At 30.5% G+C, this 24066-nt stretch overlaps 1 protein-coding gene across 1 annotated transcript in view; it reads right to left on the bottom strand.

The window, feature by feature from the left end:
- Nucleotides 1-16854: 16854 nt before the first annotated feature.
- The window catches only part of LOC117172842, a 33267-nt gene continuing 26055 nt past the window's right edge, over nt 16855-24066 (bottom strand). The window contains exon 7 of the mRNA XM_033361093.1: nt 16855-16924. The gene's annotated coding sequence lies outside the window, so the exon portion shown is untranslated. The remainder of the gene's footprint in view (nt 16925-24066) is intronic.

The raw sequence follows: 24066 nt of genomic DNA, 5'->3' as shown, positions 1-24066 counted from the left end.
TGACACTTCTCATACTGATGTTACCTACTTCATTCCATCTATTGTTTTGATTGGGGACAATTTCAAGCAGTTTTTGGAAAGTATTTTTAAATTTTACCAAAAAGAACACGTTTAGGGAGGTTAATCAGTAGGTTTGTCCAAAACTGAATTAGAAACTCTTTGTTCTTCTAATTTTGTATTCATATCGCCTAAGAATTTGTTCGAATCCACAACAAAATAAGTTTCATTTTTTGGTTAAAAAAAATTATATTCAGAGATGGCCAAGCCCCATTAGATTAGCACGTATTTGCCATAAGAAAAAAATATGCTTTTGTACATTTCGGGTTAGAAGAGAAGAATAGACGGAAAGGTAGATCACTCGTACACCTACTGATACTCTAGTTATGGCAGAAATCTACATTACCGACTGAGTATAACACCGACCGTTGGTAACTCAACATGGAACAGAACCTTACTTGGTCAGCAAGTGGCGTCTTAGTCTAGCCTATGCTACTTATTCTACTGTTAAAAAGAATAATTTTATTTTGTTAATATAAAAGAAAGCAAATGTATTTAAAAATAGCATACATTTAAGAAGAAAAGGGGAACAAGCGGAAATTTCTGATAATATGGGAAGATAGAGAATTTGAACAAAGGAGAAACACAGGAATATGGAAAACCTGAGAATTAGATTGGTCCAAAATTATTTTCTTTATTTTTGTATTCATATCATCCAGAAATCTGTTATAATTCACACAAAAATAAATCAATTTTTTTTTTTTAATTATAGTTACTAGTCGCTCAAAACCCATGCAGTTCAACACGTGTTTCCCATAAAAAGAAAAAACTTTTTGTACATCTTGGTTTTGGAACAGAAGAATGATCGGTAAGGTAGATTACCAGTACATCGACTAAAACTCGATTCATAGCAAAAATCTGCATTACCGACTGAGTGTAACGGCGAACGTTGGTAACTCAGCATGGAACAGAACCTTGTTCGGTCAGCAAGTCACATCGTAGACTCTATTATTCTACTTATTCTACTGTTGAATGAAATAATTTTATTTTGCTTATATAAAAAACAATTGTGTTTGAAAATGTCATAAATTTACGGAGAGGATAGGAAGAAAGGGAAGTTCCCGAGAATAGGGGAAAGATTTTTCAAAAAGCAGAAACGCAGAGGAATATGGAAAAGTCTCAGCCAAAAATGATGTTTTGAGGTTGCTCAAAACCCATGAAGTTTAACAAGTATTTCCCATAAAAAATGATGTTTTTTAAATTTTATTCAGAATCGTCGAGATAAACTGAATCGATTTGAAACTCAATCTCTCTTTACATTTTGCCATAAAATACGAACAAAATATTACTTTTTAAATATCACTAACGTAAATCTGTTTTATAGGGTCCCATGAAAACACCATAAGTGAAAAAATGGTTTTTGCGCATTTCAGGCACTAAATTATGATTTTCTGCTTTTTGTTTTATTAAAAATTATTTCCGATACATAAAACACTACTTCAAACTGCTAATTAGATATTCACATGAATTTTTTAAAGAATTTATTATTGTTTTTAGCCATTTTCTCTTAGAATAAAAATAGAATGTCGCGGGGTTTTCAAAAAAATTTCACTTTCTGTCCATTTTTCGAGTAGAACAATGCAATAATTAATGCTTAAAGCACAATTTCTTAAACAATTTATTATTATTTTTAATAATATTCTCTTTGCATGATGAAATAAATAGTGTTTTCCTTCCTTAATTTATAACTTTATGTCTACTTTCAGCTTAGAGTTAGTTAATATTTAATTTAAATTATCCAAAATAATTGCTTAAACGAATTATTATTGTTTAAAGCTGTCTTCTTTTATATTAATACTAGATAATTGTAGTTATTTTTACATTTTTAAATTTTTCTCCACTTTTAAATTAGAGTGAAGTAATAATCAATTGACATTAACAACAGCATATTTTTGACTGCGAGTGGCCCAATAATTGATTAAACTTGACAAGAAATAATTGTTTAAACAAATTATTATTGTTAATAACTATATCCTCTAATATTAATGCTACATAGTTCAGGTTTTTTACTAAAATTTGTAATTCAACGATAGAGAGATTCATATTTCTTTAAATCTCTTTCCTTTTTGTAAATATTTTTTTCTATAATAAAAGAGATATTTGTAAAATTGATAGCTGACTTCAATTCTATTCTTACTAGATAAAAAAATCGAAAACAAAATTTACTACAAATCGTAACAGAGTAACGGAAACAATTTCCTAACTGCAGTAAGTCTACCTTGTCTCGTGGGATGATGAAAAAGAAAACGATTTCTTTTTCCCTTTAAAAATGACTGAACTGTGCATTTGTTTATATAATTCGTTTATGAAATTAACAAATAATAATTTCTAGGAAATGAAAAAATTAAATTAGAAAAATCGACGCTTTTTTGCGGTTTCTATTAATATAAAAGTTAAATAAACAAACAAATAAAAAATCTACTCTTACGATTTTCTAAAAAATTCAGTCCTAAATTTTAAAAAAATCTAAAATCGGTGAATAATTACGTTTGCGTTCTAAAATTGTAAAAATTGCGTCAAGTGTGATGGGAAAGAAAATGTACCTTATTATAAAGAATTTCTGAATATTGATTCTCATTATTTAAAGAAAAATCTATAATAATATAAGTCTCGAAATTATATCAATACCTCACCCTATTTTTATTCTGGGTGTCTACCTAACCGGAAAATCGGGAAAACCGGAAAATAAACGGAAATTTGATTCAGTACAATCTCATTGAAATTAGATTGGAAAATATAATTTATGAATAACACGTACATGTTAAAAAGGTTTAACTTTATAATTTGTTGGGTTAGGAATTCATCTTGTAGCTGAAAATGTTATTATTTCCGTCAAAATACAACAATTTTGTTCTGTTGAAAATCATTCTTTCTTGGTTAGGGATTCAACTATTTGGATAAAATGTTGCCGTTTGGTTAAAGCCAAAAATTCCTTTTTTTGTTGATCATTCATAATTTTCGTTCAAACACTTTTTTTCAACTTAACTATTTAGTTCAAATTTAAATTTTTTAAATGAAAATTTAACTGGTCAATGTTTGATATAAAATTTATATTCTCTAGTTGAAAATTAGTCTTTTGTGATAAAACATTAACCATCTTCGTGAAAAATTCATCTTTTTGGTTGAAAATACATTTCTTTTGTTGAAAATTGAACTACTTTTTTTTAAATCCGTTTTTCTTTTGCTAATTTTTTTTTGTCTGGCAAAAAAACTATTCTATTCTTGACTAAAAATGTATATTTTTGAAAAATTAATTAATTTATTTAAAACTAATTTTCTTTGTTTGAGTACTAATCTGTTTTGTTTAAGGATTCAACTATTTTGTCGGAAAGTCTTTTTGGCTGAATTCAAATTTTTTTGATTTAAAATTAATTTTTTTGTTTGAAATACCAAGTATCACATTTTTGCTAAAAAATTCATTTTTTTAAGATGTTTTATCATTTACTTTCAAAAATTTTTTTAGTAGAAAATATTCTTTTTGTAATTGAAAATTACATTTTTTAGCTGAAAATTCAACTTTTCCATGTTTGGTTGAAAATTTATCTTCTATAGCTTACACTTTATATATCTTGTTGAAAAATCGTCTTTTGTGATATAATATTAATCTAAATGAGAAAAAAATTAATTTTTCTGGTTAAAAATTTTTGTCTTTGTGTGAAAATTAAACTATAATATTAAAAATTCGGCTTTTGTAGGTAAAAATTAATTTTTTAACTAAAAATATAATTATTTCATTGTTAATTTCAAAATTTTTCATTTTTAGTTGAAAATTCTTATTTTTTATAGACAATTAATCTTCTTGGTTGGAAATTTATCTCTATGCTTGAAAATTTATTTATTTTGTTAAAAACTACTATCTTTTGGGATGAGAACTTAACTGTTTGCTGAAAATATTTTTTTTTTGGCTTGAAAACTCAAAATTTTGAATGAAAACTTCCTCTATAATAACTGCAAAACTTTTTTATTGAAATATCATTTGTTTAATTTTTCGTTGAGAATTCGTCTTTTTTATTGGAAATTTAACTACTTCGTTAAAGGTGAAAGAAAGTTTTTCAAAATTCATTTTTTTGTTTGATTATTTATTATTTTCGTTAAAAACCTTTTTTTATTGTTGACAATTCTTTTACAAAAAAATTTAATACTCTGTTGCAATTTCTTTTTTTTTCTAATTAAATTTTTTAACTGAAAATGGAATAATTCCACAGTGCGTTGAAAATTAATATTTTTTAGTTGAAAATTTATTTCTTTGGTTAAAAATTTATCTATTTATTTGCAAATTTTTGGTCGCTTTTGGGTTAAATATTCAAATATTTTGCCGTTAAATTTATATTTTGAGTAATATATTTAACTTGTTGTAGAAAATTAGTTATTTTGGCTTTGAATGTCAATAATATTATCGAAAATTAAATGTTTGTTTTAAAAAATCATGTTTTCGGGTTAAAAATTCAACTATTTTGTTGCAATTTCTTTTTTTTCGTTTAAAATTAAATTTTTCATTTTAGCTGAGGATTTAACTAGTATGTCGCAAATTCGTATGGTTTGGTTGAATTAGACTTTTGAGAATTTTTTAGGACTTTCAAAGATTTTATGATCGATTTGAAGAGATTTCCAGAAAATATTGAAAAATATATGAAACGAACTTTCAGAGATTTGAGGTATTTTGAAAATGTTCACAATATTAAAAAAGTGTAGTGTAATACAATTTTTTTGTTTATTTATTTGTTATCAAGGTTACATAAATTGAATTTCGCTAAGGTTCTCAAAAAATTCAAAAATGTTTTTAGAGATTTTAGGTATGTTAAAAACAAATTCTCAAAACGAGTTTTGAAGATTGCTGATATGAGGAAAAAGTATCTAAAAAATTTGTTGAAAGATTTTTGAAATTATTAAATCATATTCTCAAAGTTATCAAATATTTATAATCTCTTAAAACCTTTTAAAATTTCTAAATATTTCTCAAACTTACTCGAACTTTTGTAAGATATAGTAACCTTGCAAAATTGAACAATTTTTCTTAGATGTCTTCGGAAATTTCAAGAAATCTTTGGAAGTGTTTCAAAACATTTTTATTTATTTCCCTAATGTTTTGAGTTCTTCTAAAGTTTGTATGAAAATTCTACAAACTAAAAGAAAAAGGTTCCAAAATCTTTCAGAAATCCTTTTCAACATATTTTGGAATCTTCAAAAATTATAATTAATTTTTCAAATTAAAACCTACAAAAAATTAGATTTAACAAGAATTGTATTGTCAGTACCGGTAATTTTGTTGCTTTTACCAGTAACGACGATTTTCTTTACTGAAAATATTGATTTAATAAATTAATGATGTAGAAAATTCATAATCTTTATTGATAAATAGATCAGATGTAATTTCAATTAATATTATTACGCTCTTATTAATCAAATCCTTTTCTCATTTGTAAAAATGTCAACAAATTAAAAGCGTAATTTCTAATTCTATCATTGGAGAATCATCAACCATTTAAATGTACTGTTTCGGAAACAAAAATTTTTAGAATTAAAATTTCTTATTTGCAAGTTATAATTTAAAAACATCCAGACATAAAATATGCGAAATATTGTAATTTCTATTTTTTAACAGATTAATCGTTTGGATTGTTTTTTAAAATTTCTAGTTTAAAATTCTTTGAGACTGGCCGATGCCGACCTAAAGGAGCTTCCTGGATTTCTTTTGTGGTCATATTTTCAGTCACGCCACTGTTCATGTTTATTTTCACGCGTTTTTCAAACTGATGATTAGCCTCAACTCTTATTACATATATACCACGAAGAACTGTATTATTTCTCTCGAATATAGCACAGACGTCACCATTGGACGTTGATAATACCATTTGTTCTTCGGTTGACACGGGCACAAGAACGTTAAATTTTTCTCTCACTTTAATTAGCTTCTCAGGAGGAAAAGTGTATCTTCGTATTTCGAATCGACGGTTCGGATTCATTTTAGGAATAAGTTGAATAGATCTAAATTCTACGCGATTATCTTTTGATACGCTTGAAGAATAATGACTGGCAGGAGGAGACCTGCTCCTGGCACGAAGATGAGGCTCGGCAGGGGGAGCAAAGCTGGCTGGAGAATGAATTCTGACAGAAGAAAAATATTTATGACTATAATAAATTAATAAATAATTAAATTTTATGAATTATATAACAAATTAGGGTTAAATACCCTATTATTACAAAAGCCAAAATATATAAACTAGATATAATTATGTAATCAGTTTTGATAATTAAATTAATTAATTTAGGGACCTTTCTGGAGAATGACGTCTGTCAGAAGACGAACAAGGTTCAGAACGAATGACACCGGAAATAGTTGCACCTTCAGGTGAACAATCGAATTGTAAACTCAATTCTGTAACAAGAAACCTAGAATTAGATTTCCCTTGCGCATTCTTTTCCGGCATATTTTCCTCTTTCGGAATAAAGAAGACCTAGCGTAAGACAATTTCAGAGGTGGGAAAGTTTCTTAAAACCTAAGAAATTATTTTTCAAACAAGAGGATTATTTTTATACCAAGTAAGACGTACTCTCGACAAAATACATGTTTTTTCAATTAAAAACGATTAATTGTAGGTTACAAAATTATTTTGAACAGACAAATGTCATTTCTGAATCAAAAAGAGTAATTTTCAATGAAAAAGATGAATTTTTAACCAATAATATTATTTTTTCACCAAAAAGAGGAATTCTAAAAATGAAGGTTGAATTTTTATTAAAAAATATCAATTTTCAACTTTAAAAAGAACAGTTTTAATTCCATTCAAAAACTTTGTTTTTAACGAAAAAAAAATTAATTTTTAACAAAATGGTTCAATCATTAACAAAAGAGGTGAATTTTTAAAGAAAAAGATTACATTTTTACTAAAAAAGATAAATATTTCGCCAAATCCGGATTTTTAATAAATCAGTTCAGTTGTCGAAAAAAAAAGATTTTCAAAAAAGAAAATCAATTTGTCCCCAATTAGATAAAAAAATGTCTACCGAAAAAGACAATTAAACGGAAATTTCCGTAGAATTTCCGTGGAGCACTTTCTGGGGACTCTTTCTACGTGGGTGGAGTTTCTAATTAGTGTACATATTGCAAACCTCATGCTCACACAACGACAGCCTCTTCACTGAGCAGCCACGGGTTACCTACGAGGGGACCTTGAGGAATTAGTGCAGAGGTTACGCGTCTCGCTTCATTCGAAACCTATATGTAGCCCCCGAGGGGACCATAGGGTACCGATTGGAGCGTGAATACCAGGGTGGCTCAAAAAGGTTTTTATTATTAGAGGGCAACGATCCGTCCAATTTCATTCCAAATCCGAAAAAGGAAATTCCCGAATTTTTTGTTTTTTTATTTTTCCATTTTAACAGGTGCCGGTTTTGACTTGAAGTTTCCCATGTAAAATTCATGTGGAAAAATCACGTTTTTGAGTTTTCAGAATAATTGTTTAGAGTTTAAAAAATGTGATAGGAAAGTATGGGGACCTGTAGAGAATTATCCAATGAAGAATTTCGTGTATCATATATATGGGTTTGACACCCCTAACACACCCCCACGAGTACCTGAAAACCATCCTTAAAACAAAAAATGTGAATTCTTCATGAAATCGATTTGTTTAAATATTTTTTTTCCAAAATTAATTTTTTTCCCATAAAATTATTACTGTTAGTCTATTGGAATATTTAATAACATTGATTCATTAATTTTTAATTGTGTCAACAAATGGAATTTGTTAAAATTTTTTTTAATTTGTGTTTTCCTTAAAAATGATCACTATTGGTCTAGTGAATATTTATTAACATTAGGTCATTCATTTTCAATTACTTAAACAAAAGGAATTTGTTTAAATAATTTCTTTTCGATCTTGAAAAAATAAAAATTATTACTGTTGATCTAGTAGGATATTTATCAGCAATAATTAATAACTAATAATTAATTAATTTATCATTAATATTTAAGTAATAATTTGTATTTAAAAATGTTTTTTCAAGTAAAATTAATCAAACAATGTTGATAACTATTCCACTAAAGAAATATTAATAATTTTTAATAAAAAAATTATTTAAAGAAATTGCATTTGTTTAAAAAATTGAAAATTAGTGAACCAATGTTAATAAATATTCCACAGGACCAATAGTAATAATTTTTTAGGAAAGAACTAAATTTCGAAAAAAATTGTTTCCCCTGGTTTTGTTATCTTAAGGGAAACCATCAGAAGGAAGTACGTTCATGTTACTACATGTTTCAAATAAGTAGTTGAATTTTTAAGAAAAAACGATTAACTCTCAACAAGAAATGTAATAGTTGATATTTTAACTAAAATTGTCTTTAATTAATAACAACAAGAAGATAAAATCAACCTAAGAAGACGAAAATTCAACAAAAGAGTTTAATTGTCCGCCAAAACCAACTCCACAGTCAATAAAAAAAAATCTTCATTTAAAACTTTCCGCTTTAAAACTTGTGACACGTTATCAATTCTTTATCATGATGCAAATGTGCATGCGCACAGAGGACTAAGTTCAAATTAGCAGTTAGTTCCGTATAGCATGCTGAGGGAAAAAATTAGAAAATAGAATTATAAAAAAATCATTTCTTCATAATGTTTATGAGAATGCTTTTGAACCAATAATCTCATTTGCGGAAATGACGCCTTTCAGTTAGAGCGTTCCATATGGTACAAAGTCTGTATCAATAGGAACACTTCTTGCATTCCATTTTTCAAGACACACAAGACAAAAAAATATGCGTAAAATTATAGATATATTATATCATTATATTCACCAATACAATCGAGGATAACTGCGTAGGATAAAAAAAGAGTGTAAAAAATCCTCATCTTTTCTAGTTAGACGAAAAATTTAGTAATGTAATTATGACGAATTTTCTAACAATGTTGAATATTCTATTTTTTTAAAGATTAAAGCATATTATATTTATAGTACATATATCGTATAGTCCTTATCTTATAGTTCGCTCCAAACTTGTCTTTAGATATTTACATTTCATTAGAGTTGTTCTAAGGGGGAAAATGTAGTTCATATAATCGTTAGAACTAATATTAAAATTTATATAATCTTTCAGTTTTGCTTTCCGCTATCGTGAAATATTAACGCCATGAGACAGAAGACCGTAAAACTCCTCTTATTATTATTCCCTCATTTTCCCTCAATTTACCTGCAATCTAATTCCCCTCAATTCCTCTGCACTCCACTCCCCCCGGTTACTCTAATTCTAATTCCTCTTAATTCCCCTCACTCACCCTCCATCTTTCCCTTACTTATCCAACTTCCCTTAATTTTATTCTACTTCATCTTCTTTCTATCACTTTCAATCCTTCATCACCCCTCATTCCCCCTACTTCCTGTATTCCTACATTGATAAAACCTACAAAAAGTTAGATTACACAAAAATTGTATTGTCAGTGCCGGTAATTTTTTTGTTACCAGTACCGACGATTTTTTACTGCAAATTTTTATTCAATAAATTGTTGATCCTTTTCTTATTTAAAAAAATGTGGTCACAAAATTAAAAATAGAATTGTTGTCCTCATTATTAAAGAATTATAACCAATTTAAATTTACGTTTTTGGAAACAAAAATATTTATAATTAAAGTTCCTTATTTGGAAATTGTAATTTAAAAACTTTGAGACAACAGTTTGGGCGAGATCTCGTGACTAGTATTTTTCAAGAGAGGATTAATCGTTTGACTTCTTTTTTAAATGTTCTATTTTAAAGTTCTTTGAGACTGGGCGATTTGGAGATAAAGGAGCTTCCTTGATTTCTGTTTTAGTCATATTTTCTACCAGGCCACTGTTCATGTTTATTTTTACCCGTTTTTCAACCTCATAATCGAACTCAACTCTTATTGCATACATACCACGAAGAACTGTATTATTTCTCTCAAATATGGCAAAAATTTCACCATTGGCCGTTGATAAGACAATTTGTTCTTTGGTTGACACGGGTACTAAAACGTTATATTTTTCTCTCACTTTAATTAGCTTCTCAGGAGGAAAAGTGTATCTTCGTATTTCGAATCGACGGTTTGGATTCATTTTGGGAATAAGCCGAATAAATCTAAATTCGACGCGATTATATCCAGATACACTTAAAGAAGAACGACTGGCAGGAGGAGACCTGGTCCGAGCACGAAGATTAGACTTGGCAGCGGTAGAAGAGCTGACTAGAGAATGAGGTCTGGCAGAAGGAAACAATATTTATGATTAGAATGAATATTTAAATAATTAAATTTATTAATTTCATTATAGATTAGGGTTAAATTATTATTATTACAAAATTGAAAGTATATGAAATAGATATAATTATTCAATCAGTTTCGATAATTAAATTTATAAATGGAAGAGACCTTTCAGGAGAATTACGTCTATCAGAAGACGAACAAGGTCCGGAACGAATAACGCCAGGGATAGGTTTACCTTCAGGTGAACAATCAGATTGTAAACTCAACTCTGCAACGAGAAACGTAGGATTAGATTCGTCTTATATATTCTCTCCCGGCATATTTTTCTCTTTCGGAGCAAGGTTTACCTAACGTAATACGATTTTGGGGGTGGGAAAGTTTCTTAAAATCTTACTGTTTTCTTCGGGAGATGGCGCGGGGCGTATAGAAGATCTCACGTGGAATTATTAATACGAAAAACAAAAATTAAATCTGAATACATGAACAAATTCAAGGTATTTCATTTGCAGTAAAATAGTTGTTTTTTAACCAAAAAGTTGATTTTTTGAACAAAAAATTAATTTTTAACTAAAAAGACTAATAATATACAAAAAAGATTAATTTTCAACAAAATAAAAAATCTGAAAAAGTAAGATTCTGAGGTGATTATGCATGAGTAGAATGACAGATGACGATGGTGGCTGATTGAGTTTAGAAGAAGAATGGAAGAGGAAGAGAGGGCGAAGAGGAAAAAGAATATAATATTGAAGGGTTTGAAAGCGTAGAGCGAACAGGGAGAGAAAGAGTTTTGGCAAGCTGATTGGAGGCATCGGTGCGCAAGTCAGAGTGGAAAAGATAAGAAAACTAGAAGGGGGAAAGGGGGACAAAGAATGTAGGTTTTTAGTGAAATGAAGGAGTCTCGAGGATAAGTATGAAGTTATGAAGAAAAAAAGTTGTTAAAAGGAGTAAATGAAAGAATCTAAGAAGATTTGACGTGGCTGTAAAGGAGAAGAAAGTGGATAATTAAGCGAGAGGCATGGACTGAGAGCAGTAAGAGCAATAAAGGTAATGAGGTGAGGATTGGGAGAGATAGAATATAGTTAAATTGAGAGATATGGATTTGGAACGATAAAGTAGAAGAGTTAAGGAAGGGTAGGAAATTGATGGCGAATAAAGGGGACAAAGAGGAGAAAAAGGCAAATAGGAGCACGTAAAAGGAAAACGAATGGGTGGCATGGTTGCAAGGGTAAGAAAAGAACTGTTGGTAAAAAAAAGCAAAAGGAGAGTATATAGAAGAAAAGGGCGTAGAAATGGTAGGAGGAATAAAATTATAAATTAGAAAAAGTGATTGTTAATGTAGTATGCAAGTACATGAGACGAGGAGAAGAGGGAGGATAGAAAACAATAAGGAATAGGACGGAGGGAAAAGAAGAGGGTCTGGTCCTTAAAGCGGGGAGACTTGAATGCCTGGTCCAGAGAACAAGGGTATAGGGTAGTAAAAAGGACGTCTTCATAAGAAACTCGAAACAAAAAAAACGGATCACGAAGGTAGAAGACTATTGGGCTTGTTGGGAGAGGCGGGATGTTTCATTTGTAAGGGCAATACACGGGGGAATCAAGAAGGAGAATACCTATACGTATGTGGCTAAAGGGGACACCGTAATAGATTACATTCTGGCAAAATGAAGAATAAAGAAGTTGATTGTTAGAATGAAAGTGAAAGTGTAAAAATTCAGGAAAGGTAAAATGGAATAAGGATAACTCAATAGGAGAAAAGGAAAGCACGAAAAAATGATAAAAGAGAAAAGGCCGAAGGAGGAAGAATGGTACATAGAAGAGGTAAAGAAAGCGGTCAAGGAAAGAAGAAAATGGGAGGTAATAAACAGGTCAAGGGAAGGAAGAAAGGGCATAAATTAAGAAATAGGAATAAAAGAGTGGATGAAGTCCTTCCAGGCAACGTTAGAAGGTGTGAAATATAGGTTAAACAGAGAAGGAAAAAAGTGGTAGAAGGGGACAAGGTCAGAGAAAACGAGATTAATAGGGAAGAGATGAATAATGCGATTGCAAGGTTGACAAGAAACAAGGCAACAGGAAAAGATGGCTCAGAAAATAAAACAATAAAATATGGTGGTTAGTGGTGAGAGAAGAGATATAGGAGATTTGCAACAAGGTGTGGAAAGGAGAAGGGTGCTTAGCAGGAGTTTAGGAAGAAAGGTGAAAGAAAATGGAGGTGTCTTCCTGTTTGTAGATTTTAAAGTAGCATTGGACTCAGTTAACAGGAGGGTGTAAAGAGAAGCCATGAAAGAGAGAAGAGTAGACGATGGTATAATAAAGAGGATAAAAGAAATATTTGTGGATACTAAGATGAGCGTGAAAATAGGAAATAAGAAAGAAGAGGAATTCGGGACAGGAAGGGGGCTCAGGCAAGTGTATCCATTGAGCCTACTTTTATTTAGTATTCTTCTGGCAGATTTAGAGCAGAAGTTGGAGAGGAAAGGGAAAGGAGGGACAATATTAGAAGCAGGCAAATTGTATTCATTAGCATATGCAGATAATGTAGTGCTGGTAGCGGTTAATGAGAGAAATATGAATCTGTTGCCAACGTTCTGCTCTCCTGAGAAATTGCGGGGACCAGCAGTTCTATGAGGGCCAAAGGCGGGGGTACTGAAAGCGAGAGTTGGATGTAATGTTCCGAACTAGAGTCCAGTTTTGAGATTGATAATGGTAAGAGAAAAGGGAGGCCCAGGGCAAAGCCACAATCGTTTAGAAATAAGAATAATAATTTAAGACTATATGTAGCAAGTAGTTAGTAAGCTGGTATAAGGCTTGTTTGTAAGAATACGTGTAATGGTTATTAAAAACTCTCAATACCGTAAACGGGAAAGAGTATAAACAAAATAAAGATTGCTTTTCAATTGAGAAAGATGAATGTTGTGTTAAAAGCATTATTTTAAATAAAAAAGTTCATTTCTGAATCAAAAAGAGCAATTTACAAGGATAAACATGAAATTTTAACTAAACAGATTAATTTTCAAACAAAAAATAATATATATTAATTTTTATTCAGAAAAAAGAATCAATTAAAAAACAAATGTGCAAAAAAATATTTAAACTGCCAGAAAAAAAAAGAAATTTTCAACAAAGAAGTTCAGTTTCTACTAAGCAAATTAAAAAAAATTAAAAAATAAAAATGTCTGCCAAAAAAAAAATCATTTTTAACGAAATAGTTCAATTGTTCATAAAAATAGAATGCTCTTTAACCCAGTAGTTAAATTTTTAACCAAAAAAGGAGTAAATTCCATGATATTATATAAAAAACAAGTTTTGATTTAAATAAGAAAGAATAAATCTAAAATGGAATATTTTTATATTCTATAAAAAAATTAATTTTTAAGCAAATTGTTAAATTTGAAACCAACGAAATTTTTTTTCAGCTAAAGATATGAATTTTTCACAAAGATGACTAATATTCTATCACAAAAGATGGAATTTAGTCAGAACCCATAAATATTTTTCACCGAATATGAAAATTAAAAAAATCTTTTTAAGAAATTCAAAAAATAGTAAAATTTTAAATAAAAAAGGAATTTTAAACCAACTTGATCCGTCTACCAATAAAAAATGCATTTTTGTGATGTATGTAGTTCCAGTTTTAATTTTTAACCAAAAATGTGAATTTTTCAGTAAGAGGATCCAAGTTCTAACACAAAAGACGAATTTTTCACAAAGTCATGAATTAAAACGAAATCGTTGAATCTTCAATTAAAGAAGAACATTTTTTAACCAAAAAGGGAATAGTTAAGTTATCAATTAAAAACCTTAGTTTAAAAAAAATAATATTAATTTTTATCAAAATAGATCATATTTTAACAAAAAAAGGTTCTTGAGCGAAAATAATGAATCACCACCTAAGCAGTGAAATTGAAGCTAAAAATAAGAATTTTCAACAAAAGTGTTCAGTTTTCCACCTGGGCAAATTTTACAGTCAATAAAGAAAAAAATGTCATCAAAAACTATTCACTTCAAAACTTGTCAAACGTCATCAGCTCTTCATTTTGAATTTTTTGTTTATCCAATAATCTCATTTTTAAAAATACTACTTTTTAGTTAAAGCGTTCCATATGGTACACTTTCCATATCAATGGGAACACTTTTTTATTCCATTTTTTATAACACAAGCATTCTGGATTCCTCCCGAATAAATTGATGTCAAATTCGTACTCATTGTGGACAAAATGAAATAAATTTCAGTAGACAATAGAAATTTTTTGTTGATTATGTTGCAAAAGTTCTGATTTGCGTATGGCTTAAAAAACATACTTAAAATTATGAATGTATTATTATATTATTATATTTACCAATGGAATTGATGATAACTGCGTAGGATAAAAGAAGAGTGTAAAAATTCCTCATCTTTTCTATTCAGAAGAAAACTGAGTAATGAAATTATTAAGAATTTTTTTAGCAGTGTGGAAAATGTATTGTTTCATCAGATCACAATATAGTATTATTATCGCAGTGCATACATCGTGTAGTCTTTATCTCATAGATAGCAGGCGCAGAGATCTTCGGTATTTACATTTTATTACAGTTATTTTCAAGGAAAAAATTTTGATGATATAATCGTTGAAACTGATATTACGATTCATACAATCTTACACAATTTCATTCCCCTATCACTAAATATTAACTCCTTGAGACAGAAAAACTGTGAATCTCAGCTGTTAATCCTAAAAGTTAAATTTTCTAATTAAACTCATATTCGAAAAGGTGAACGGGTGCCAAGTGAAATCTGTTTTCCTTCACTTTATTTCCCCTCACTTTCCCATCTTCCCCACCCCTTATTTCTAATCACTTTTTCTACTTCCAAACTCCGTATTTCCCCTTACATTACATACTCCGCCCCTTATTTTATCTCTCTTTCACAACTACCCCTTCCCTCATTTCCCCTCCCTGTATCTCCTTCCCTCTCCTTCATTGCATCCACCCTCCCTACTACCACTCCTCTCATCATCCATCATCTCCCACACTTCTCTTTATTTACTCTCACTCTCTCTACTTCTGGTGTACCCTAAAAATTAATCATCAAAAAACAAAAATGGATGTCGTAACATATTAAGAAGATAATTGAGTAATTCAATACACCACTACTTCCTCTCCTTTCATATATTTCCCGTCCCCTCTTATAATCCCCTCCTCTCACTTATCCTGCCTTTACTCTAGCCCTTCCCCTACTTCTCCCTACTCACTATTTCTCTATTCACTTCTGCTACTTTTCCTACCCATGCCTTACCCCCTTTCCTCATTGTTCCTCCACTTTTTCGCCTAGCGTTAATACGCCTCCGCTCCTCACTTCTACACCCATAACTTTCCCTCATTACCCAACGTTCCCTCTCCTTGCCTACTTCCCTTTCCCACACTTCCAAACTTTCCTTACCCTCATTCTCGAGATTTTTACAACAGCGCGGACCTACGAACTTTTTGAGGAGTTAACTTTGACTGACATTTTTATCTTAAAAAATCTTATATGCTCTTAAAGCAGCTTTCAAAATTTTTAAGAATTCTTTTTAACATGTTTTGAGATCTTCAAAAATTGCACCTATTATTAAACTTTAAAAATAAAACCTAAAAAGAAAATATATTGCACAAAAATTTTACTGTTGGTGTCGGCAACTTTTTTGTTAGCAGTTCCGATATTTTCTTTACCTGAAATTTTGATTTGGGAATGGAATCCTTTTCTCCTTTAAAAAAATGTGGTAAAAGAATTAAGAACAAAATTGTTTATATTATTCAAAAATCACCAACAATTTAAATGCACTCTTTTGGAAAAAAATCCTTAAAATTAAAATTTCTAATTTGGAAATTGTGATTTAAAAACTTCCAGACAATAATTTATGCGAGATCTTTTTACTTCTATTTAAAAAGTACTAATCTTTTGGATTGTTTTTTAAAATTTCTATTTTAAAATTCTTCGAGACTGGGCGATTCTGACCTAAAGGAGCTTCCTGGATCTCTTTTGTGGTCATATTTTTAACCTCGCCACTGTTAATGCTTATTTTCACCCGTTTTTCAACCTGCCGTGTCAACTCACCTCTTACTACATACATGCCACGAAGAATTGTATTATTTCTCTCGAATATGGCAAAGACGTAACCATCGGACGTTGATAATACAGTTTGTTCTTCGCTTGAAATGGGCACAAGAACGTTATATTTTTCTCTCACATTAATTAACTTCCCAGGGGGAAGAGCGTATTTTCGTATTACAAATCGCCGGTTCGGGTTCGTTTTTGGAATAAGCTGAACAAACCTAATTTCTACACGATTAGCTCCAGGTACGCTTGAAGAAGAACGACTGGCAGGAGAAGACCTGGTCCTGGCACGAAGATAAGGCTCAGGAGGAGTAGAAGATCTGGCTGGAGAATGCGCTCTGGCAGAAGGAAAAAATATTTATGACTATAATGAACATATAAATAATTCAAATTTATAATTTTATGACAGATTAGGGTTCGATATGTAATAAATGATGTAGTAAGTTTTGATAATTCAATTAATCAATGGAAGAGACCTTTGAGGAGAGTGAAGCCTGTCAGAAGACGAACAAGGTCCGGAATGAATAACACCAGGAATAGGTTCACCATTAGGTAAACAATCGAATTGTAAACTCAAGTCTGCAACAAGAAATGTATGATTAGATTTCTCTTATGTATTCTCTTTAGGCATTGTATTCTCTTCCGGAGCAAGGATTACCTATTATAAGAAGATTTTGGGGGTGGGGAAGTTTCTTAAAATCTTGCTAACATCGGACTCCAAAGATACAAGCACTTCACAGAAACGAGCGTCCCGACTCTGAAGGAATAAGCGGAATTTTTTTCCTCTACCCCCGCCTCATTTTACAGGTAGACGCGCTCGAACGCGCGCTGCCTTGAATTCGACATGCGCGTGCGCTTAGTAGGCCTGTGTGCGTTTTTTCGTATTACCCCCAAAATCTAAATAACGTAGAAGTGTGTGTCCTTTCCTGCTCGTATATTTGGAGTTATCGATTACCGCACTTCTCGTATCTTTGGAGTTCGAGTATATTTCCAATAAGAGATGATATCGAGATATTGAATTTGCATTAAAATAGTGGCTTTTCGACAAAATATACGTAGTTTCAACTGTGAAAGATAAATTTGAGGTTTAAAAAATAATTTCGAACGAAAAAGTTAATTTCTGCATCAAAAAGAGATGAATTTCCAACAAAATTGTTTAATTTTTCTGCAAAAAAGATCAAGCTTAAGCTTGAGATAAAACAGTTCAATTTTTGTTAAAAAAAATTTGTTTTTAACCAAATAACATAAATGTTCAACGAATTAGTTAAATCTTTAACGAAACGCATATATTTTTAAACAAAAAGATTAAGTTTCTAGCAAAAATATTATTTTGAAGCACATAGTGGAATTTTCAACTGAAAAACATACACTTTAAACAAAAAATAGAATGGATACATTTTTAATTAGAACAAAATTAATTACAAAACGAATTTTCAATGGATAAAAAACCAAAAAATACTAATTTTAGACAAAATAGCTGAGTTCTTGACCAAAATAGAATGATTTTTAACCAAGCAATTACATTTTTAGTCAAAAATAAAGTACATTCGACGTTATCAGATGAAAGTTGAGTCTTCAATTGAACAAGAAAAATTTTTAAGCAAAAATGAAAAAGTTAAATTATCAATTCTCAACGAAAGAGATGAATTTCACACGAGGACAAATTTTACAGTCAATAAAGAAAAAAAAATCCTCGAAAATTTTCCGCTTCAAAACTTGTCAAACTACATGAGCTCTTAAGCATGATGCGAATGCGCAAGCACACATTAGTATAAGCTCAAATTAAGAGCTAGTACCTTATGGTATGTTTGGAAAAAATTCAAAAATAATATCACAAAAAATTATTTTGTCAGACTGCGTAAGACAATTTTTTTTTGAGCTAATAATGTTATTTTCGAAAATACTACCTTTTTGTTGGAGCGTTCCATATGGTACACATTCGTTATCAATGGGGACACTTTTTACCATTTTTTATAACACAAATATTCTGGATTCCTTGAGAATAATTGCAGATAGAATTCATACTCATTTTGGAAAAACTCAAATAAAGTTTGATAGAAAACAACAATTTTTATATTTTGTAGATTAAATCGCACAAGTTCTGATTCGCGTATAGCTTCAAAAAATATATTTAAAAACATAGATATATTAAATTATCATATTTACCAATAGAATTGATCATCACTGTAAAGAATAAGACGACAGTATAAACAATCCTCATCTTTTCTAGTTAGGCGAAAAACTGAGTAATGCAATTATGAGAAGTTTTTTTTACAATGTAGAATATTCTAGTGTTTTGTTAGATTACGCTATAGTATTATTATTATTATTATAGAACAAATACCGTGAAGTCGTTATCACATAGATAGTAAGCTCTATTCTCGTTCTGAGCAAATCATAAGAGTTATTTTTAAGGGGAAAAAATGTAGTTGATATATTCGTTAAAACTAATATTACAATTTATGGAATATTTTACGTTTGTATACCCCTATCATCAAATATTAACTCCAGTAGTCAGAAAAACCATGAAACTCCGCTATTGATCCTAGAATTAACATTTTTTTTATTAAATCCAAATTTGGATTGGTGAACGCGTGCCCAATTAAATCTATTTATCTTCATTTAATTTTCCATTCACTGTGGACCCTCCCCTCATTCCGTTCACTTCGTCTACTTCTCTTCCCTTTATTTCCCTTACTCTCCATACTAACGCTTCTCTCATCTCCCATCATTTCCCACACTTCTTTCAATTGACTCTCACTATCTCTACTTTCCATAAAGCCTAAGAATTAATCAACAAAGAATAAAAATAGCTTTCGCAGCCTAATCAGACTTAACACCTTCACTCCCCTTTCCCCTACTTCTCTCTACTCCATGTCCCTCTCTTTACTACTCATACTTTTTCCCCACCCCTTAACTCCTTTCCTTACTATCCCTCCACTTCTAACCCTCGCTTTGCCTAAAGTCAATACTCCTCCTTTCCGTAATTTTTCACCCATAACTTGCACTAATTTCTTCAACTTCCTAACCCTTATTTCTCCTACTTTCGCCCTCCTCATTTCTCCTTATTTGACATACTTCACCCCTTATTTTATCTCTCTTTCACTGCTAAGCCTACCCTCATTTCTCTTCACTTTATCTACTTCTCTTCCTTCCATTTTCCTCACTCTCCCTGCTAACACTCCTCTCATCTCCCATCACTTTCTCATGATATCCTCCTCTTACTTCTTCTATTATCCCTACCATTACTCACTCCTGCAAATATCCCTTCCTCTGCTTCTCCATACTCTCTATTTTTTTCACTTTTCCTACTTTCCCTACTCATCTTTTAAACCTTTCCTTATTATTCCTTTACTACTTATAATGTTATGTGAAAGAAATTGGGAAAATTCTCTTCACAGCCAAGCACTCTTGGATTTTCGTTAACCTGTATTTATTCTGGAAAGAAGGAATCTGCTAAAGTTCGAAATCATTGCAAGTAAATATAAACGATTGCAGCTTGCAAAACTTTCCTTCCACTACTCTTCCCAAATTATCCTACTTTCCCTCTCGTTCGCTACCCCACCCCCCTCCATAATTACACCTCAGCTGCCTCTCATTGCTCTAACTCCTTGCTTGTCTACGTCCCCCCTCTCTTCTTTTTTCCAGGTCACACTCGCCTTCTCCACATCACCTCCCTATATTTCTGCTCACTTCCCAGCCCTCAATTTCCTTAACTTTACTAGTTATCCTCTCATCGCTGGAACTAGCTTTCCCTAATTAAACCTCAATTTCCCTGCACAGTTACTCTCCTCTTACTTCCGTTCACTCACCTTCTAAACTGCACCCACTTTTTCTTCTTCCCACAATTCCACTTTACTTTACCTACTTCCTATCACTTCCAACATCACGCCTCCACTTATTTGACCTCACTTCCTACATTCCCCTCCCCTCATTTATTTACACTTTCCCTATTTGTTCTTCTTTGACTTCCCGTGAATTAAGTCCCCTCATTATCTCTCATTGCCCCTCATTACCTCTCATTACTCCTAATTCGCCCAATGCTCATTTCACATCACTTCACCTACTGCCTTTCGCTTTATTTCCTCCCATTTGCCCAAACTTTATTTTTTATCATGACCATAGGTTCCCCTGTCTCGTCCTTCTACTTTCCCGCTTATTTCCCCTCGCTTCCTTTGCACCCTATTCCAACTACGCTCATTCATCTCCAATACTCCCTTTTCCCTCATTTTCCCTCACTTCTCGTTTTTTGCCTACCCCATACATTTCCACTGCATCTTTCCCTAAGTTCACCTCACTTTCTATATCCGCCTACCCTAATTTTCTCTATTTTCCCTCCCCGTACTTCCTCTATTTTATCTCCCGTCATTTTCTTACACTTTCCCTACTTCCTCTCTCATAACATAACCTCACTTACCCTACTTCCTTTTTCATAATTTCCCCTCACTTTCCATCCTTGGTAAATAGTACATCATATGGCACTGAAGCTGCCCCCCTCCTATTTTCAAATAAAAAATATAAATGTAATTTTATGTAATCGTCAACCTAACGATGAATAAGAAGTTAAAGCTATTTTACACTCAAACAAAATTACCGCCTTTTTCCCCTGTAAATAAGGATGAAAGTAGCATATATTTTTTTTACATCGCATTTGCGAGATAAAACTAAAATTGGCGGGGCGAAAATAAAATTTGCGGGGCGAAAGTGAAATTGACATTTTGCCATATTGAAAATCCCAGTTGCTCCGAGTCAATCAGAATTCGAGACGCGAACAAAGCCATAAAAAAGAAATAGGATCCGCTTTGTAGGGGCAAAAGGCCATCGACATATTATAAAGTCTACTATAAAACCGAATCTTCAGATTGAACTGAAAAACTGCAGATATATACAAAAATGTCATGCGGATTTAATTTGTTTAAATAAACATTATTGAACATTTAGTGCTCTGTAAATTTGAACTAGTTAAAATTTTTACTAATTTCAATCAGTGACTCAATTCTAGCTATGAAACAGTTATTTTTTTCTAATGTATCAGTAACAATTACTAACTTATCCGTAAAAACTACTGATTCATAGCTAGAAATGAGCCACTATATGAAATTAGTCAACATTTTAACTAATTTAAATTTATAGAGTTGTTAAAAATATAATGTTCAAAAGAATAATATTTCTGTTATCGCGGAACTCACGGCGGTGGTAAGAAGTGACGATATGGCAACCCTGTTACTCAGGATATCATGGCTGAGTAAATACATTCTGAATTGTGGTTGTAACTGTCAACATAATTTTCTCCGAGAATGAAATTGCGACGTTATTACTATCGTTGACTTACGAACAGTTATTGTGAATGTGTGTATTCGTATATAGGACGCTTCTATCATAGGATACAATCCCAATTAAAATTTTTTACCAATGGTTAGAAGAGAACAGGTCGTTTCTTAAATCTATTTCAGCTTAAATTTTTTAATGTTATACCCACTTAACAGCTACCTTAGTAGAATTCAATGAAAAAAATGCAACTATTCGTGGTTAAAATTTCATCCTTTTTGGTTAAAATTTCAACTGTTCGGTATAAAATTAAATTACAGTAAACTCTGAGATAAGGCCTCCTGATATAGTTCTTCCGATAATTAAATCCGCGCCGCAAGTATGATTAAAACGAGTTACGGGAGGTGTGCGGCGGTCACTCAGGCGTGAACAAACAAAAGCATTTTCATACGAAGCGGAACTCTCTCGGATTTGTTCCCCTCTACCGTCAGCCCCAAAACCGGCACAATCTCAGAACTTTACTGTATTTTATTCAGAACTCTTCTTTTTCGGTGGGAAATTCAACAACAAAGTCAAAAGTTAAACTTGAGTAAACATTTTTTTTGTTTTTGAAGATTCATACCTGGTTAAAAATTCGTTTCAGTTTTAATTTAAAATTAACTTTTTATAGCTGAAAATTTAGGTATTCCATTTTTCGTTGAAAAATGATCTTTTTTAGTTTAAAGCTTAAATACATGATTAAAAATGTATCACTATTTTATTTAATATTTATTTTTTATTTTATAACTTATCTTTTTTGGCTGAAAATTGAACTAATTTCCTAAAAAATCTTAGTATTTTTTTTTTGTAAGAAAATTAAATTTTATTGCTGAAAAAAGTAATTTCTGGTTGGAAATTGATCTCTGCTACTTGAAAATCTATGTATTTTGTCATTATTTTCGTCTTTTTAATGAAAAATTATTCATCTTTTTTAAAAATTTAATCTCTTTTATTCAAAATGCAACCATTATGTTTGAAGCTGAACTACTATGTGAAAAGTGATTTTTTAGTTTAATATTCATAATTTTAGTTTAAAAATTCAACTTTTCATTTGTAAATTAACTTCTGACAAAAATATTTAGTTTCGGGTTGAAAATTCAACAATTTGTTCAAAAATTACACAAGCTATTTGGATAAAAATTAACTTTGCTTTTGGAAATTAAAGATTTTTTGGTTGAAAATTAAACTATTTTGGTAGAAAAGTCAACTTTTAATTAAAAATCAAATATTTGGAAAATGTAACTATTTTGTTCGAAAATCGTTTCCTTTTTTGTGAAAAATTAACTTTTTATCCGAAAATGTAGCTATTTTATTTCTCGTTGAAAATTTTGTATTCATCAGTTTAAAAACTGTTTTCCAAAACACTGTTCTTTTCGGCTTGTGAACTTAATTAATTTTATTTTCAATTCATCTATTTGGGTAAAAAATAAATCTTTTTTATTAAAAATTCATCTATGCAGTTAAAGATTTGTCTTTTTATTGTTGAATCCAAATAATTATTAAGTCGTTTTTATCGTTTTTATATCGCAATTAAATTATTTTCTTCAAATTCCGTGTATTTTAAAAACTCCACTCTTCGTAGAAAATGTTTTGTTTTGTTAAAAATTCATCTTTTTAGGTTATGAATTCAGCTATTTAGAAGAAAATTAAAACTATCCTATTGAAAATTAAATTATTTTCTTGTAAATTCGTTTCTACGTTAATTTCTTAACTAAAAATTAAGCTGTTCCATTTCTAGTTAAAAATTTATCTTTTTCAGTTTAAAACATAACTATTTGATTAAAAATTAATTTCTTTCAGTTAAAAATTCGAGTGCTTGAATTAAAGTTCATGTATTTTGTTGATAATTTGTCTTTTTTGTAGAAAATTAATATTCTTTGTTAAAATATAAACTGCTTAGGTAAAGATTCAACTCTTTTATTGAATGTTCAACATTAAATTATTTTACTTAAAAATTCATCTCTTTGGTTAAAAATTGCTCTATTTTATTAAATAATCGGTTTTTGTTGTTGTAAAGAATTGCGGTAGATTTCCTTAAAAACTACACCTTTTTATTTTTTTTTCAGTATTAATAAAAAAATCCTGCTAATATATCCAGAAGCAAATACTCTTAAATTTGTGGAACAGTTTGGTTCGCAAACCGGAAATACACATATCGCCGAATTTCCTCTGAAAAAACAATAAAATCACTGTTTATCGTAGCAGAATCATACTAGTCTTATTAAAATGAAAAGAAATTCGATGCAAATTTTGTAATTTAAAATTAATAATAATTAAACTAAAAACAGTTTACAGATTATTAATTTTTTAATTTTTTAATTTTACCATGAAACTATAACACTTTCGGGGTAAGCGCGTCTTCCTTGGCGAAGAAGGGAATTGTACGAGGCATTATAGGCTTAGGAGGGGGGGGG

This window comes from Belonocnema kinseyi, chromosome 5 (genome assembly GCF_010883055.1).
Source record: "Belonocnema kinseyi isolate 2016_QV_RU_SX_M_011 chromosome 5, B_treatae_v1, whole genome shotgun sequence".
Lineage (NCBI taxonomy): Eukaryota > Metazoa > Arthropoda > Insecta > Hymenoptera > Cynipidae > Belonocnema > Belonocnema kinseyi.
Note: the sequence above shows the minus strand (reverse complement) of the source record. Positions and strands in the feature narration are given on the sequence as shown.